General features: G+C 37.4%; 2 non-coding genes across 2 annotated transcripts; both read right to left on the bottom strand.

Annotated features, from left to right (window-relative positions):
- Positions 1-8379: 8379 nt before the first annotated feature.
- On the bottom strand, positions 8380-8487 carry LOC148546072 (small nucleolar RNA R71). Its single transcript, XR_015901998.1, has one exon. It is a non-coding gene; the product is annotated as a small nucleolar RNA R71 (small nucleolar RNA).
- A 5990-nt stretch (positions 8488-14477) lies between these two features.
- LOC148546071 (small nucleolar RNA R71) lies at positions 14478-14585 on the bottom strand. Its single transcript, XR_015900257.1, has one exon. It is a non-coding gene; the product is annotated as a small nucleolar RNA R71 (small nucleolar RNA).
- Between the last annotated feature and the right edge of the window lie 383 nt (positions 14586-14968).

The raw sequence follows: 14968 nt of genomic DNA, 5'->3' as shown, positions 1-14968 counted from the left end.
TCATGAATTAATGCAAAGTACTACTGTTTTTCTATTCAATTCAACTTATTCCGCTTCTAAGATATTCATTCACACTTCAACCTGAATGTGATGAACGTGACAATCATCATCATTCCCCCACGAACGCGTGCCTGACAACCACTTCCGTTCCACCTTAGATTGAATGAGTATCTCTTGGATCTCTTAATCAGAATCTTTGTGGTATAAGCTAGATTGATGGTGGCATTCATGAGAGTCCGAAAAGTCTAAACCTTGTCTGTGGTATTCCGAGTAGGGCTCTGGGATTGAATGACTGTGACGAACTTCAAACTCGCGATTGCTGGGCGTAGTGACAGACGCAAAATGAGGGTGAATCCTATTCCAGCATGATCGAGAACCTCAAATGATTAGCCGTGCTGTGACAGAGCATTTGGACCATTTTCACAAGAGGATAGGATACAGCCATTGGCAAGGGTGATGCCTCTAGACGATTTGCCATGCAGTGACAGCGCATCAGACCATTTTCCAAAGAGGATTAAAAGTAGCCATTGACAATGGTGATGTCCTTGCATAAAGCCAGCCATGGAAAGGAGTAAGATTGATTGGGTGAAGACAGCAGGAAAGCAGAGATTCAGAGGAACAAATGCATCTCTATACGCTTATTGATGAGCGGATAATTTATACGCTTTTTGGCACTGTTTTTAGTATATTTTTAGTAGAATCTGGTTACTTTTAGGGATGTTTTCATTAGTTTTTATGTTAAATTCACATTTCTGGACTTTACTATGAGTTTGTGTGTTTTTCTGTGATTTCAGGTATTTTCTGGCTGAAATTGAGGGACTTGAGCAAAAATCAGATTCAGAGGTTGAAGAAGGACTGCTGATGCTATTGGATTCTGACCTCCCTGCACTCAAAGTAAATTTTCTGGAGCTACAGAACTCAACATGGCGCGCTTCTAATTGCGTTGGAAAGTAGACATCCAGGGCTTTCCAGAAATGTATAATAGTTCATACTTTGAACGAGTTTAGACGACGTAAAAGGGCGTTGAACGCCAGTTCTACGCTGCTGTCTGGAGTTAAATGCCAGAAACAAGTCACAAACCAGAGTTGAATGCCAGAAATACGTTACAACTTGGCGTTCAACTCCAGAAAGAGCCTCTACACGTGGAACATTCAAGCTCAGCCCAAGCACACACCAAGTGGGCCCCGGAAGTGGATTTATGCATCAATTACTTACTTCTGTAAACCCTAGTAGCCAGTTTATTATAAATAGGACTTTTTACTATTGTATTAGACATCTTTGGATTATCTTTTGATCTTTGGATCATCTTTGGACGCCTAGTTCTTAGATCAGAGGGGCTGGCCATTCGGCCATTCCTGAAGCTTTCACTTATGTATTTTCAAACAGTAGAGTTTGTACACTCCATAGATTAAGGTGTGGAGCTCTGCTGTTCCTCATGAATTAATGCAAAGTACTACTGTTTTTCTATTCAACTCAACTTATTCCGCTTCTAAGATATTCATTCGCACTTCAACATGAATGTGATGAACGTGACAATCATCATCATTCCCTATGAACGCGTGCCTGACAACCACTTCCGTTCTACCTTAGATTGAATGAGTATCTCTTGGATCTCTTAATCAGAATCTTCGTGGTATAAGCTAGATTGATGGCGGCATTCATGAGAATCCGGAAAGTCTAAACCTTGTCTGTGGTATTCCGACTAGGATTCAGGGATTGAATGACTGTGACGAGCTTCAAACTCGCGAATGCTGGGCGTAGTGACAGACGCAAAAGGAGTGTGAATCCTATTCCAGCATGATCGAGAACCTTAGATGATTAGCCATGCTGTGACAGAGCATTTGGACAATTTTCACAAGAGGATGGGATGTAGCCATTGACAACGGTGATGCCCTTACATAAAGCCAGCCATGGAAAGGAGTAGGATTGATTGGATGAAGGCAGCAGAAAAGCAGAGGTTCAGAGGAACGAACGCATCTCTATGCGCTTATCTGAAATTCTCACCAATGATTTACATAAGTATTTCTATCCTGCTTTTATTATTTATTTTTGAAAACTCCATAACTCTTTTATATCCGCCTGACTGAGATTTACAAGGTGACCATAGCTTGCTTCATACCAACAATCTCCGTGGGATCGACCCTTACTCACGTAAGGTTTATTACTTGGATGACCCAGTGCACTTGCTGGTTAGTTGTATCGAAGTTGTGACAAATTATGAATTGAGATTAGAGCACCATGTTTTTGGAGCCATTACCAGAGATCACAATTTCGTGCACCACTTATCTGAAATTCTAACCAACGAATTACATAAGTATTTCTATACTTATTTTCTATTTATTATTAAAATTCGAAAACTCCATAACTTTTTGATATCCGCCTGACTGAGATTTACAAGGTGACCATAGCTTGCTTCATACCAACAATCTCCGTGGGATCGACCCTTACTCACGTAAGGTTTATTACTTGGACGACCCAGTGCACTTGCTGGTTAGTTGTATCGAAGTTGTGAATGAAAACCAATTTATTAAGACGTGCGTACAGAGTTTTTGGCGCCGTTGCCTGAGATCACAATTTCGTGCACCAAGTTTTTGGCACCGTTGCTGGGGACTGTTCGAGTTTGGACAACTGACGGTTCATCTTGTTGCTCAGATTAGGTAATTTTCTTTTTGTTTTATTTTCAAAAATTTTTTAAAAATCTTTCAAAAATTTCTCATCTGTTTTCGAAAAAAAAATAAAAAAATTCTTTTCAAAAATTTTTATTATGTTCTTCAGAATTTTTAAGAATGAATTCTAGTGTTTCATGATGATTTGTTGAATCCTAGCTGGTTGTAAGCCATGTCTAATCTTTTGAACTGGGGTTTCAACTTATCATCACAAGAGTTTGTTGATCCTCACACACTTAGTTGCTCTATACAGAAAAAATATCAATATCTTCTAAAGCTTGGCTGGCTATTAAGCCATGCCTAACCCTCAAATTGGAGCTTTAGACTAAGATTGCAAGATTCCTGGAATTCATATTAAAAATTTTGGAATCCTTATTTTTCTTTTTTACACTAATTTTCAAAAAATACCAAAAAAAAAAAATTAGAAAATCATAAAAATAAAAAATATTTCATGTTTCTTGTTTGAGTCTTGAGTCAAATTGTAAGTTTGGTGTCAATTGCATGTTCATCTTGCATTTTTCAAAAAAATCATGCATTCATAGTGTTCTTCATGATCTTCAAGTTGTTCTTAGTAAGTCTTCTTGTTTGATCTTGATGTTTTCTTGTTTTGCATCTTTTCTTGTTTTTCATGTGCATGTTTGCATTCATAGTGTCTGAACATGAAAGATTTCTAAGTTTGGTGTCTTGCATGTTTTATTTGCATATAAAATTTTTCAAAAATATATTCTTGATGTTCATCATGATCTTCAAAGTGTTCTTGGTGTTCATCATGACATTCATAGCATTCTTGCATGCATTCATTGTTTTGATCTAAAATCTCCATGCATTGAGCATTTTCATTGTTTTTCTCTCTCATCATTAAAAATTCAAAAATAAAAAAAAATATCTTCCCCTTTTTCTCTCATAAAATTCGAAAATTTGAGTTGACTTTTTCAAAAATTTTTAAAATCTAGTTGTTTCTCATGAGTCAAATCAAATTTTCAATTTGAAAATCTTATCTTTTTCAAAATCTTTTTCAAAAATCATATCTTTTTCATTTTTCTTAGTTATTTTCGAAAATTTTAAAAATATTTTTCAAAAATCTTTTTCTTATCTTTATCACATAATTTTCGAAAATATCATCATCAATTAATGTTTTGATTCAAAAATTTCAAGTTTGTTACTTACTTGTTAAGAAAGATTCAAACTTTGAGTTCTAGAATCATATCTTGTGATTTCTTGTGAATCAAGTCATTAATTGTGATTTTAAAAATCAAATCATTTTCAAACCTAATTTCAATCATATCTTTTCAAAAATATCTTCTTATCTTATCTTTTTCAAAAATTTGATTTTAAAATATCTTTTCTAACTTCCTATCTTCTTATCTTTTCAAAATTGATTTTCAAATTTGTTTCAACTAACTAACTAACTTTTTGTTTGTTTCTTATCTTTTTCAAAACTACCTAACTAACCCTCTCTCTCTCTAATTTTTGAAAATATGTCCCTCTTTTTCAAAAATTTCTTTTTAATTAATGACGAGCGGATAATTTATACGCTTTTTGGCATTGTTTTTAGTATGTTTTTAGTAGAATCTAGTTACTTTTAGGGATGTTTTCATTAGTTTTTATGTTAAATTCACATTTCTGGACTTTACTATGAGTTTGTGTGTTTTTCTGTGATTTTAGGTATTTTCTGGCTGAAATTGAGGGACTTGAGCAGAAATCAGATTCAGAGGTTGAAGAAGGACTGCTGATGCTGTTGGATTCTGACCTTCCTACACTCAAAGTGAATTTTCTGGAGCTACAGAACTCGAAATGGCGCGCTTTTAATTGCGTTGGAAAGTAGACATCCAGGGCTTTCCCGAAATATATAATAGTTAATACTTTGTCCAAGAATAGACGACGAAAACTGGCGTTCAATGCCAGCTTTCTGCCCAAATCTGGCGTCCAGCGCCAGAAAAGGAGCCAAAACCAGAGTTGAACGCCCAAACTGGCACAAAAGCTGGCGTTCAACTCCAAGGAGGACCTCTACACGTGCAACACTCAAAGCTCAGCCCAAGCACACACCAAGTGGGCCCCAGAAGTGGATTTATGCATCAATTACTTACTTCTGTAAACCCTAGTAGCTAGTTTATTATAAATAGGACCTCTTACTATTGTATTAGACATCTTTGGATAATCTTTTGATCCTTTGATCATCTTTGGACGCCTGGTTCTTAGATCAGAGGGGCTGGCCATTCGGCCATGCCTGGACCTTTCACTTATGTAATTTTAACGGTAGAGTTTCTACACTCCATAGATTAAGGTGTGGAGCTCTGCTGTTCCTCAAAGATTAATGCAAAGTACTACTGTTTTCTATTCAATTCATCTTGTTTCGCTTCTAAGATATTCATTCGCACTTCAATCTGAATGTGATGAACGTGACAATCATCATCACTCCCTATGAACGCGTGCCTGACAACCACCTCCGTTCTACCTCCGATTGAATGAGTATCTCTTAGATCTCTTAATCAGAATCTTCGTGGCGTAAGCTAGAATGATGGCAGCATTCAAGAGAATCTGGAAAGTCTAAACATTGTCTGTGGTATTCCGAGTAGGATTCAATGAATGAATGACTGTGACGAGCTTCAAACTCGCGATTGCAGGGCGTTAGTAACAGACGCAAAAGGATAGTAAATCCTATTCCATCATGATCGAGAACCGACAGATGAATAGCCGTGCCGTGACAGGGTGCGTTGACCATTTTCACTGAGAGGATAAGATGAAGCCATTGACAAGGGTGATGCCTCCAGACGATTAGCCGTGCCGTGACAGGGCATTGGATCATTTTCCCAAGAGATGACCGAAAGTAGCCATTGACAGTGGTGATGTATCACATAAAGCCAGCCATGGAAAGGAGTAAGACTGATTGGATGAAGATAGCAGGAAAGCAGAGGTTCAGAGGAACGAAAGCATCTCCATTCGCTTATCTGAAATTCTCACCAATGAATTACATAAGTATTTCTATCCCTATTTTATTATATTATTTTTGAAAACTCTATAACCATTTGATATCCGCCTGACTGAGATTTTCAAGGTGACCATAGCTTGCTTCATACCGACAATCTCCGTGGGATTCGACCCTTACTCACGTAAGGTATTACTTGGACGACCCAGTGCACTTGCTGGTTAGTTATGCGAAGTTGTGAAAATATGTTTAGACCATGGTTCTGTGCATCCGTTTTTGGTGCCATTGCCAGGGAATCAATTTCGAACAACAATTCACAACCCGAGTAGTAATTTCGCATACCAAGTTTTTGGCGCCGTTGCCGGGGATTGTTCGAGTTTGGACAACTGATGGTTCATCTTGTTGCTCAGATTAGGTATTTTTCTTTTTGTTTGTTTTCAAAAAAAAAATTTCAAAAAAAAAATTTTTTTTTCATCTGTTTTCGAAAAAAAATGTTTTCAAAAATATTATTTTTCTTCAGAATTTTTAAGAATGAATTCTAGTGTTTCATGAAGCATGTTGAAGCCTATCTGGCTGTAAAGCCATACCCAAACTGCTTTGGGATTGGTCTTCGACTAAGCACCTCAATGGAGTCATGCCCAATTCTTCTGGATAGGGCATGTTAGGCTTGTCATGTCTGAATAACACTCATATTTTTATTAAAGCTTGGCTGGCTATTAAGCCATGCCTGACCCTTTGATTGGAGCTTTAAGACTAACATGGCAAGATTCCTGGAATTCATATTAAAAATTTTGGAATCCTTATTTTTATTTTTCACAATAATTTTCGAAAAAAATTAAAAGAAAATACAAAAAAATCATAAAATCATAAAAATCAAAAATATTTTTGTGTTCTTGTTTGAGTCTTGAGTCATGTTATAAGTTTGGTGTCAATTGCATGTGCATCTTGCATTTTTCGAATATTCTCATGCATTCATAGTGTTCTTCATGATCTTCAAGTTGTTCTTGGTAAGTCTTCTTGTTTGATCTTTGCATTTGCATGTTTTGTGTCTTTTCTTGTTTTTCATATGCATTCTTGGATTCTTAGTGTCTAAGCATTAAAGAATTCTAAGTTTGGTGTCTTGCATGTTTTCTTTGCATTAAAAATTTTTCAAAATTATGTTCTTGATGTTCATCATGATCTTCATAGTGTTCTTGGTGTTCATCTTGACATTCATAGCATTCTTGCATGCATTCATTGTTTTGATAAAAAAAATTTCATGCATTGCATCTTTTTAGTGTTTTTCTCTCTCATCATAAAAATTCAAAAATCAAAAAAATATCTCTTCCCTTTTTCTCTCATCAAAATTTGAAAATTAGATTTGACTTTTTCAAAAATTTTTAAAATCTAGTTGTTTTCATGAGTCAAATCAAATTTTCAATTTAAAAATCTCATCTTTTTCAAAATCTTTTTCAAAAATCAAATCTTTTTCAAATTTCTTAGTTATTTTCAAAAATTCCAAAAATATTTTTCAAAAATTTTTTTCTTATTTTTATATCAAATTTTCGAAAATAACATAATCAATTAATGTTTTGATTCAAAAATTTCAAGTTTGTTACTTACTTGTTAAGAAAGATTCAAACTTTAAGTTCTAGAATCATATCTTGTGATTTCTTGTGAATCAAGTCATTAATTGTGATTTTAAAAAAAAAATTTCAAATCTTTTTCAAAACTAATTTCAATCATATCTTTTCAAAATATCCTTTTATCTTATCTTTTTCAAAAATGTGATTTCAAAATATCTTTTCTAACTTCCTAACTTCTTATCTTTTCAAATTTGTTTCAACTAACTAACTAACTTTTTGTTTATTTCTTAACTTTTTCAAAACTACCTAACTAACTCTCTCTCTCTCTCTAATTTTCGAAAATATCTTCCCTCTTTTTCAAAAATTTCTTTTTTATTAAGTAATTATTTTTATTTTTGATTTTAAAATTTTTCGAAAAAATATACTAACCTTTTTCAAAAACTATTTTCGAAAATCACTAACTCCTTTTCAAAAATTATTTTCGAAAATTCTCCCTCTCCCATCTTATTCTATTTATTTATTCATCTACTTACATCTCATCTCACATCTCTACCCTTCTCACAGTTGTGTTTCTTCCATTACATTACATTCTTTGTCTCCCTCTTTTCTCCCACTCACAAAGGGATCCCTATACTGTGGTATAAAAGATCTCTATAATTATTATTTTTCTGTGCCCTCTTCTTTGTCATATGAGCAGGAGCAAGGACAAGAATATTCTTGTTGAAGCAGATCCAGAACCTGAAAGGACTCTGAAGAGAAAATTAAGAGAAGCTAAATTACAACAATCCAGAGATAACCTTTCAGAAATTTTCGAACAGGAAGAGGAGATGGCAGCCGAAATAATAATAATGCAAGGAGGATGCTTGGTGACTTTACTACACCTAATTCCAATTTACATGGAAGAAGCATCTCCATTCCTGCCATTGGAGCAAACAACTTTGAGCTGAAACCTCAATTAGTTTCTCTGATGCAGCAGAACTGCAAGTTTCATGGACTTCCATCTGAAGATCCTTTTCAGTTCTTAACTGAATTCTTGCAGATATGTGATACTGTTAAGACTAATGGAGTAGATCCTGAAGTCTACAGGCTCATGCTTTTCCCTTTTGCTGTAAGAGACAGAGCTAGAATATGGTTGGACTCTCAACCTAAAGATAGCCTGAACTCTTGGGATAAGCTGGTCAAGGCTTTCTTAGCCAAGTTCTTTCCTCCTCAAAAGCTGAGCAAGCTTAGAGTGGATGTTCAAACCTTCAGACAGAAAGAAGGTGAATCCCTCTATGAAGCTTGGGAGAGATACAAAGGACTGACCAAAAAGTGTCCTTCTGACATGCTTTCAGAATGGAAAATCCTGGATATATTCTATGATGGTTTATCTGAGTTATCAAAGATGTCATTGGATACTTCTGCAGGTGGATCCATTCACCTAAAGAAAACGCCTGCAGAAGCTCAAGAACTCATTGACATGGTTGCAAATAACCAGTTCATGTATACTTCTGAGAGGAATCCTGTGAATAATGGGACGCCTATGAAGAAGGGAGTTCTTGAGCTTGATACTCTGAATGCCATATTGGCTCAGAACAAAATATTGACTCAGCAAGTCAATATGATTTCTCAGAGTCTGAATGGAATGCAAGCTGCATCCAACAATACTCAAGAGGCTTCTCCTGAAGAAGAAGCTTATGATCCTGAGAACCCTGCAATAGCAGAGGTGAATTACTTAGGTGAACCTTATGGAAACACCTATAACTCATCATGGAGAAATCATCCAAATTTCTCATGGAAGGATCAAAAGCCTCAACAAGGCTTTAATAATGATGGAAGAAACAGGTTTAACAATAATAAACCTTTTCCATTATCCACTCAGCAACAGACAGAGAACTCTGAACAAAATACTTCTAATTTGGCAAACTTAGTCTCTGATCTGTCCAAGGCCACTGTGAGTTTCATGAATGAAACAAGGTCCTCCATTAGAAATTTGGAAGCACAAGTGGGCCAGCTGAGTAAGAGGATCACTGAAATCCCTCCTAGTACTCTCCCAAGCAATACAGAAGAGAATCCAAAAGGAGAGTGCAAGGCCATTGACATAAGCAAAATGGCCGAACCCAATGAGGGAGAGGAGGACGTGAATCCCAAGGAGGAAGACTTCCTGGGACGTCCAGTGACTAATAAGGAGCTTCCCTCTGAGGAACCAAAGGAATCTGAGACTCATCTAGAGACCATAGAGATTCTATTGAACCTCCTTATGCCCTTCATGAGCTCTGATGAGTATTCCTCTTCTGAAGAGAATGAGGATGTTACTGAAGAGCAAACTGCCAAGTTTCTTGGTGCAATCATGAAGCTAAATGCCAAATTATTTGGCATTGATACTTGGGAAGTTGAACCTCCCTTGTTCACCAATGAACTAAGTGATCTGGATCAACTGACATTGCCTCAGAAGAGACAGGATCCTGGGAAGTTCATAATACCTTGTACCATAGGCACCATGATCTTTAAGGCTCTGTGTGACCTTGGTTCAGGAATAAACCTCATGCCCCTCTCTGTAATAGAGAAACTAGGAATCTATGGGGTGCAAGCTGCTAAAATCTCATTAGAGATGGCAGACAATTCAAGAAAACAGGCATATGGACAAGTAGAGGACGTGTTAGTAAAGGTTGAAGGCCTTTACATCCCTGCTGATTTCATAGTCCTGGATACTGGAAAGGAAGAGGATGAATCCATCATCTTAGGAAGACCTTTCCTGGCCACAGCAAGAGCTGTGATTGATGTTGACAGAGGTGAACTAGTCCTTCAATGGAATGAGGACTCCCTTGTGTTTAAAACTCAAGGATCTCCCTCTGCAACCATGGAGAGGAAGCATGAAAAGCTTCTCTCAAAGCAGAGTCAACCCAAGCCCCCACAGTCAAACTCTAAGTTTGGTGTTGGGAGGCCACAACCAAACTCTAAGTTTGGTGTTGAACTCCCATATCCAAACTCTAAGTTTAGTGTTGGAGAGTTTCAACAATACTCTGAACATCTGTGAGGCTCCATGAGAGCCTACTGTCAAGCTATTGACATTAAAGAAGCGCTTGTTGGGAGGCAACCCAATGATTATTTATCTAACTATATTTTTGTTTTTCATGTTTTCTTAGGTTCATGATCATCCCTTCTGTTCTCCATTCACCACTCACATCCATACACACATCCCTCCATCTCCTCCATATCTTCTTCTTCTTCTATTCTTTCTTCTTTTGCTCAAGGGCGAGCAACATTCTAAGTTTGGTGTGGTAAAAGCATAAGCTTTTTGTTTTTCCATTACCATTGATGGCACCTAAACCTCTAAAAGAGGGGAAGGGAAGACAAAGGCTTCCACCTCCGAGTCATGGGAGATGGAAAGATTCATCTCAAGGGTCTATAGCTCAGTGGTAGAACATGTGACTGCAAATCAAGAGATCCCTGAGATACCTCAGGGGATACACTTCCCTCCACATAAATATTAGGAGCAAATCAACACCTCCCTAGGAGAATTAAGTTCCAACATGGGACAATTAAGGGTGGAACATCAAGAGCACTCCATCATCCTTCATGAAATAAGAGAAGATCAAAAAGCAATGAGGGAGGAGCAACAAAGACAAGGAAGAGACATAGAAGAGCTCAAAGACATCTTTGGTTCCTCAAGAAGGAAACGCCACCATCACTAAGGTGGATTCATTCCTTGTTCTTATTTCTTCTGTTTTTCATTTTCTATGTTATGTGCTTATCTATGTTTGTGTCTTCATTACATGATCATTAGTAGTTAGTAACTATGTCTTAAAAGTTATGAATGTCCTATGAATCTATCACCTCTCTTAAATGAAAAATGTTTTAATTCAAAAGAACAAGAAGTACATGAGTTTTGAATTTATCCTTGAACTTAGTTTAATTATATTGATGTGGTGACAATGCTTCTTGTTTTCTGAATGAATGCTTGAACAGTGAATATGTCTTTTGAAGTTGTTGTTTAAGAATGTTAAATATGTTGGCTCTTGAAAGAATGATGACGAGGAGACATGTTATTTGATAATTTGAAAAATCACAAAAATGATTCTTGAAGTAAGAAAAAGCAGCAAAGAACAAAGCTTGCAGAAAAAAAATAGGCAAAAAAAAAATATAATAGAAAGAAAAAGAAAAAGCAAGTAGAAAAAGCCAAAACCTCTTAAAACCAAGAGGCAAGAGCAAAAAGCCAATAACCCTTAAAACCAAAAGGCAAGGGCAAATAAAAAGGATCCCAAGGCTTTGAGCATCAGTGGATAGGAGGGCCTAAAGGAATAAAATCCTGGTCTAAGCGGCTAAACCAAGCTGTCCCTAACCATGTGCTTGTGGCGTGTAGGTGTCAATTGAAAACTTGAGACTGAGCGGTTAAAGTCAAGATCCAAAGCAAAAAAAGAGTGTGCTTAAGAACCCTGGACACCTCTAATTGGGGACTTTAGCAAAGCTGAGTCACAATCTGAAAAGGTTCACCTAATTATGTGTCTGTGGCATTTATGTATCCGGTGGTAATACTGGAAAACAAAGTGCTTAGGGCCACGGCCAAGACTCATAAAGAAGCTGTGTTCAAGAATCATCATACTGAACTAGGAGAATCAATAACACTATCTGAACTCTGAGTTCCTATAGATGCCAATCATTCTGAACCTCAATGGATAAAGTGAGATGCCAAAACTATTCAAGAGGCAAAAAGCTATAAGTCCCGCTCATTTGATTGGAGCTATGTTTCATTGATAGTTTGGAGTTTATAGTATATTCTCTTCTTTTTATCCTATTTGATTTTCAGTTGCTTGGGGACAAGCAACAATTTAAGTTTGGTGTTGTGATGAGCGGATAATTTATACGCTTTTTGGCATTGTTTTTAGTATGTTTTTAGTAGAATCTAGTTACTTTTAGGGATGTTTTCATTAGTTTTTATGTTAAATTCACATTTCTGGACTTTACTATGAGTTTGTATGTTTTTCTGTGATTTCAGGTATTTTCTGGCTGAAATTGAGGGACTTGAGCAGAAATCAGATTCAGAGGTTGAAGAAGGACTGCTGATGCTGTTGGATTCTGACCTCCCTGCACTCAAAGTGAATTTTCTGGAGCTACAGAACTCGAAATGGCGCGCTTCCAATTGCGTTGGAAAGTAGACATCCAGGGCTTTCCCGAAATATATAATAGTTAATACTTTGTCCAAGAATAGACGACGAAAACTGGCGTTCAATGCCAGCTTTCTGCCCAAATCTGGCGTCCAGCGCCAGAAAAGGAGCCAAAACCAGAGTTGAACGCCCAAACTGGCACAAAAGCTGGCGTTCAACTCCAAGGAGGACCTCTACACGTGCAACACTCAAAGCTCAGCCCAAGCACACACCAAGTGGGCCCCAGAAGTGGATTTATGCATCAATTACTTACTTCTGTAAACCCTAGTAGCTAGTTTATTATAAATAGGACCTCTTACTATTGTATTAGACATCTTTGGATAATCTTTTGATCCTTTGATCATCTTTGGACGCCTGGTTCTTAGATCAGAGGGGCTGGCCATTCGGCCATGCCTGGACCTTTCACTTATGTAATTTTAACGGTAGAGTTTCTACACTCCATAGATTAAGGTGTGGAGCTCTGCTGTTCCTCAAAGATTAATGCAAAGTACTACTGTTTTCTATTCAATTCATCTTGTTTCGCTTCTAAGATATTCATTCGCACTTCAATCTGAATGTGATGAACGTGACAATCATCATCATTCCCTATGAACGCGTGCCTGACAACCACCTCCGTTCTACCTCCGATTGAATGAGTATCTCTTAGATCTCTTAATCAGAATCTTTGTGGCGTAAGCTAGAATGATGGCGGCATTCAAGAGAATCCGGAATGTCTAAACCTTGTCTGTGGTATTCTGAGTAGGATTCAATGAATGAATGACTGTGACGAGCTTCAAACTCGCGATTGCAGGGCGTTAGTGACAGACGCAAAAGGATAGTAAATCCTATTCCAGCATGATCGAGAACTGACAGATGAATAGCCGTGCCGTGACAGGGTGCGTTGACCATTTTAACTGAGAGGATAAGATGAAGCCATTGACAAGGGTGATGCCTCCAGACGATTAGCCGTGCCCTGACAGGGCATTGGATCATTTACCCGAGAGATGACCGAAAGTAGCCATTGACAGTGGTGATGTATCACATAAAGCCAGCCATGGAAAGGAGTAAGACTGATTGGATGAAGATAGCAGGAAAGCAGAGGTTCAGAGGAACGAAAGCATCTCCATTCGGTTATCTGAAATTCTCACCAATGAATTACATAAGTATTTCTATCCCTATTTTATTATATTATTTTCGAAAACTCTATAACCATTTGATATCCGCCTGACTGAGATTTACAAGGTGACCATAGCTTGCTTCATACCGACAATCTCCGTGGGGTTCGACCCTTACTCACGTAAGGTATTACTTGGACGACCTAGTGCACTTGCTGGTTAGTTATGCGAAGTTGTGAAAATATGTTTAGACCATGGTTCTGTGCATCCGTTTTTGGTGCCATTGCCAGGGAATCAATTTCGAACAACAATTCACAACTCGAGTAGCAATTTTGCATACCAATTAACTAATTATTTTAATTTTTGATTTTAATTTTCAAAAATCACTAACTCTTTTTCAAAAATTATTTTCGAAAATCCTCTTTCTCTCTCATCTTATTCTATTATTCATCTACTAACATCTCTTCCTTACTCACCTAAGGGAACCTCTACACCTGGGCAAAAAGGATCCCTATTATTATTATTTTTCTGTTCCCTCTCTTTTTCATGTGAGCAGGAGCAAGGATAAGAATATTGTTGTTGAAGCAGATCCAGAACCTGAAAGGACTCTGAAGAGGAAACTAAGAGAAGCTAAATTACAACAATCCAGCAAGCACCTTTCAGAAATTTTCGAACAGGAAGAGGAGATGGCAGCCGAAAATAATAATAATGCAAGGAGAATGCTTGGTGACTTTACTGCACCTAATTCCAATTTACATGGAAGAAGCATCTCCATCCCTACCATTGGAGCAAACAATTTTGAGCTAAAACCTCAGCTAGTTTCTCTGATGCAGCAGAACTGCAAGTTTCATGGACTTCCATCTGAAGATCCTTTTCAGTTCTTAACTGAATTCTTGCAGATATGTGATACTGTTAAGACTAATGGAGTAGATCCTGAAGTCTACAGGCTCATGCTTTTCCCCTTTGCTGTAAGAGACAGAGCTGGAGTGTGGTTGGACTCCCAACCCAAAGATAGCCTGAACTCTTGGGATAAGCTGGTCAAGGCTTTCTTAGCCAAGTTCTTTCCTCCTCAAAAGCTTAGTAAGCTTAGAGTGGATGTTCAGACCTTCAGACAGAAAGAAGGTGAATCCCTCTATGAAGCTTGGGAGAGATATAAAGGACTGACCAAAAAGTGTCCTTCTGACATGCTTTCAGAATAGACCATCCTGGATATATTCTATGATGGTCTGTCTGAGTTATCTAAGATGTCATTGGATACTTCTGCAGGTGGATCCATTCACCTAAAGAAAATGCCTGCAGAAGCTCAAGAACTCATTGACATGGTTGCTAATAACCAGTTCATGTACACTTCTGAGAGGAATCCTGTGAGTAATGGGACGCCTATGAAGAAGGGAATTCTTGAAATTGATACTCTGAATGCCATATTGGCTCAGAACAAAATATTGACTCAGCAATTTAATATATTTTCTCAGAGTCTGAATGGAATGCAAGCTGCATCCAACAGTACTCAAGAGGCATCTTCTGAAGAAGAAGCTTATGATCCTGAGAACCCTGCAATAGCAGAGGTAAATTA

This window comes from Arachis ipaensis, chromosome B9 (assembly GCF_059453495.1).
Source record: "Arachis ipaensis isolate K30076 ecotype BB chromosome B9, ASM5945349v1, whole genome shotgun sequence".
Taxonomy (NCBI): Eukaryota; Viridiplantae; Streptophyta; class Magnoliopsida; order Fabales; family Fabaceae; genus Arachis; species Arachis ipaensis.
Note: the sequence above shows the minus strand (reverse complement) of the source record. Positions and strands in the feature narration are given on the sequence as shown.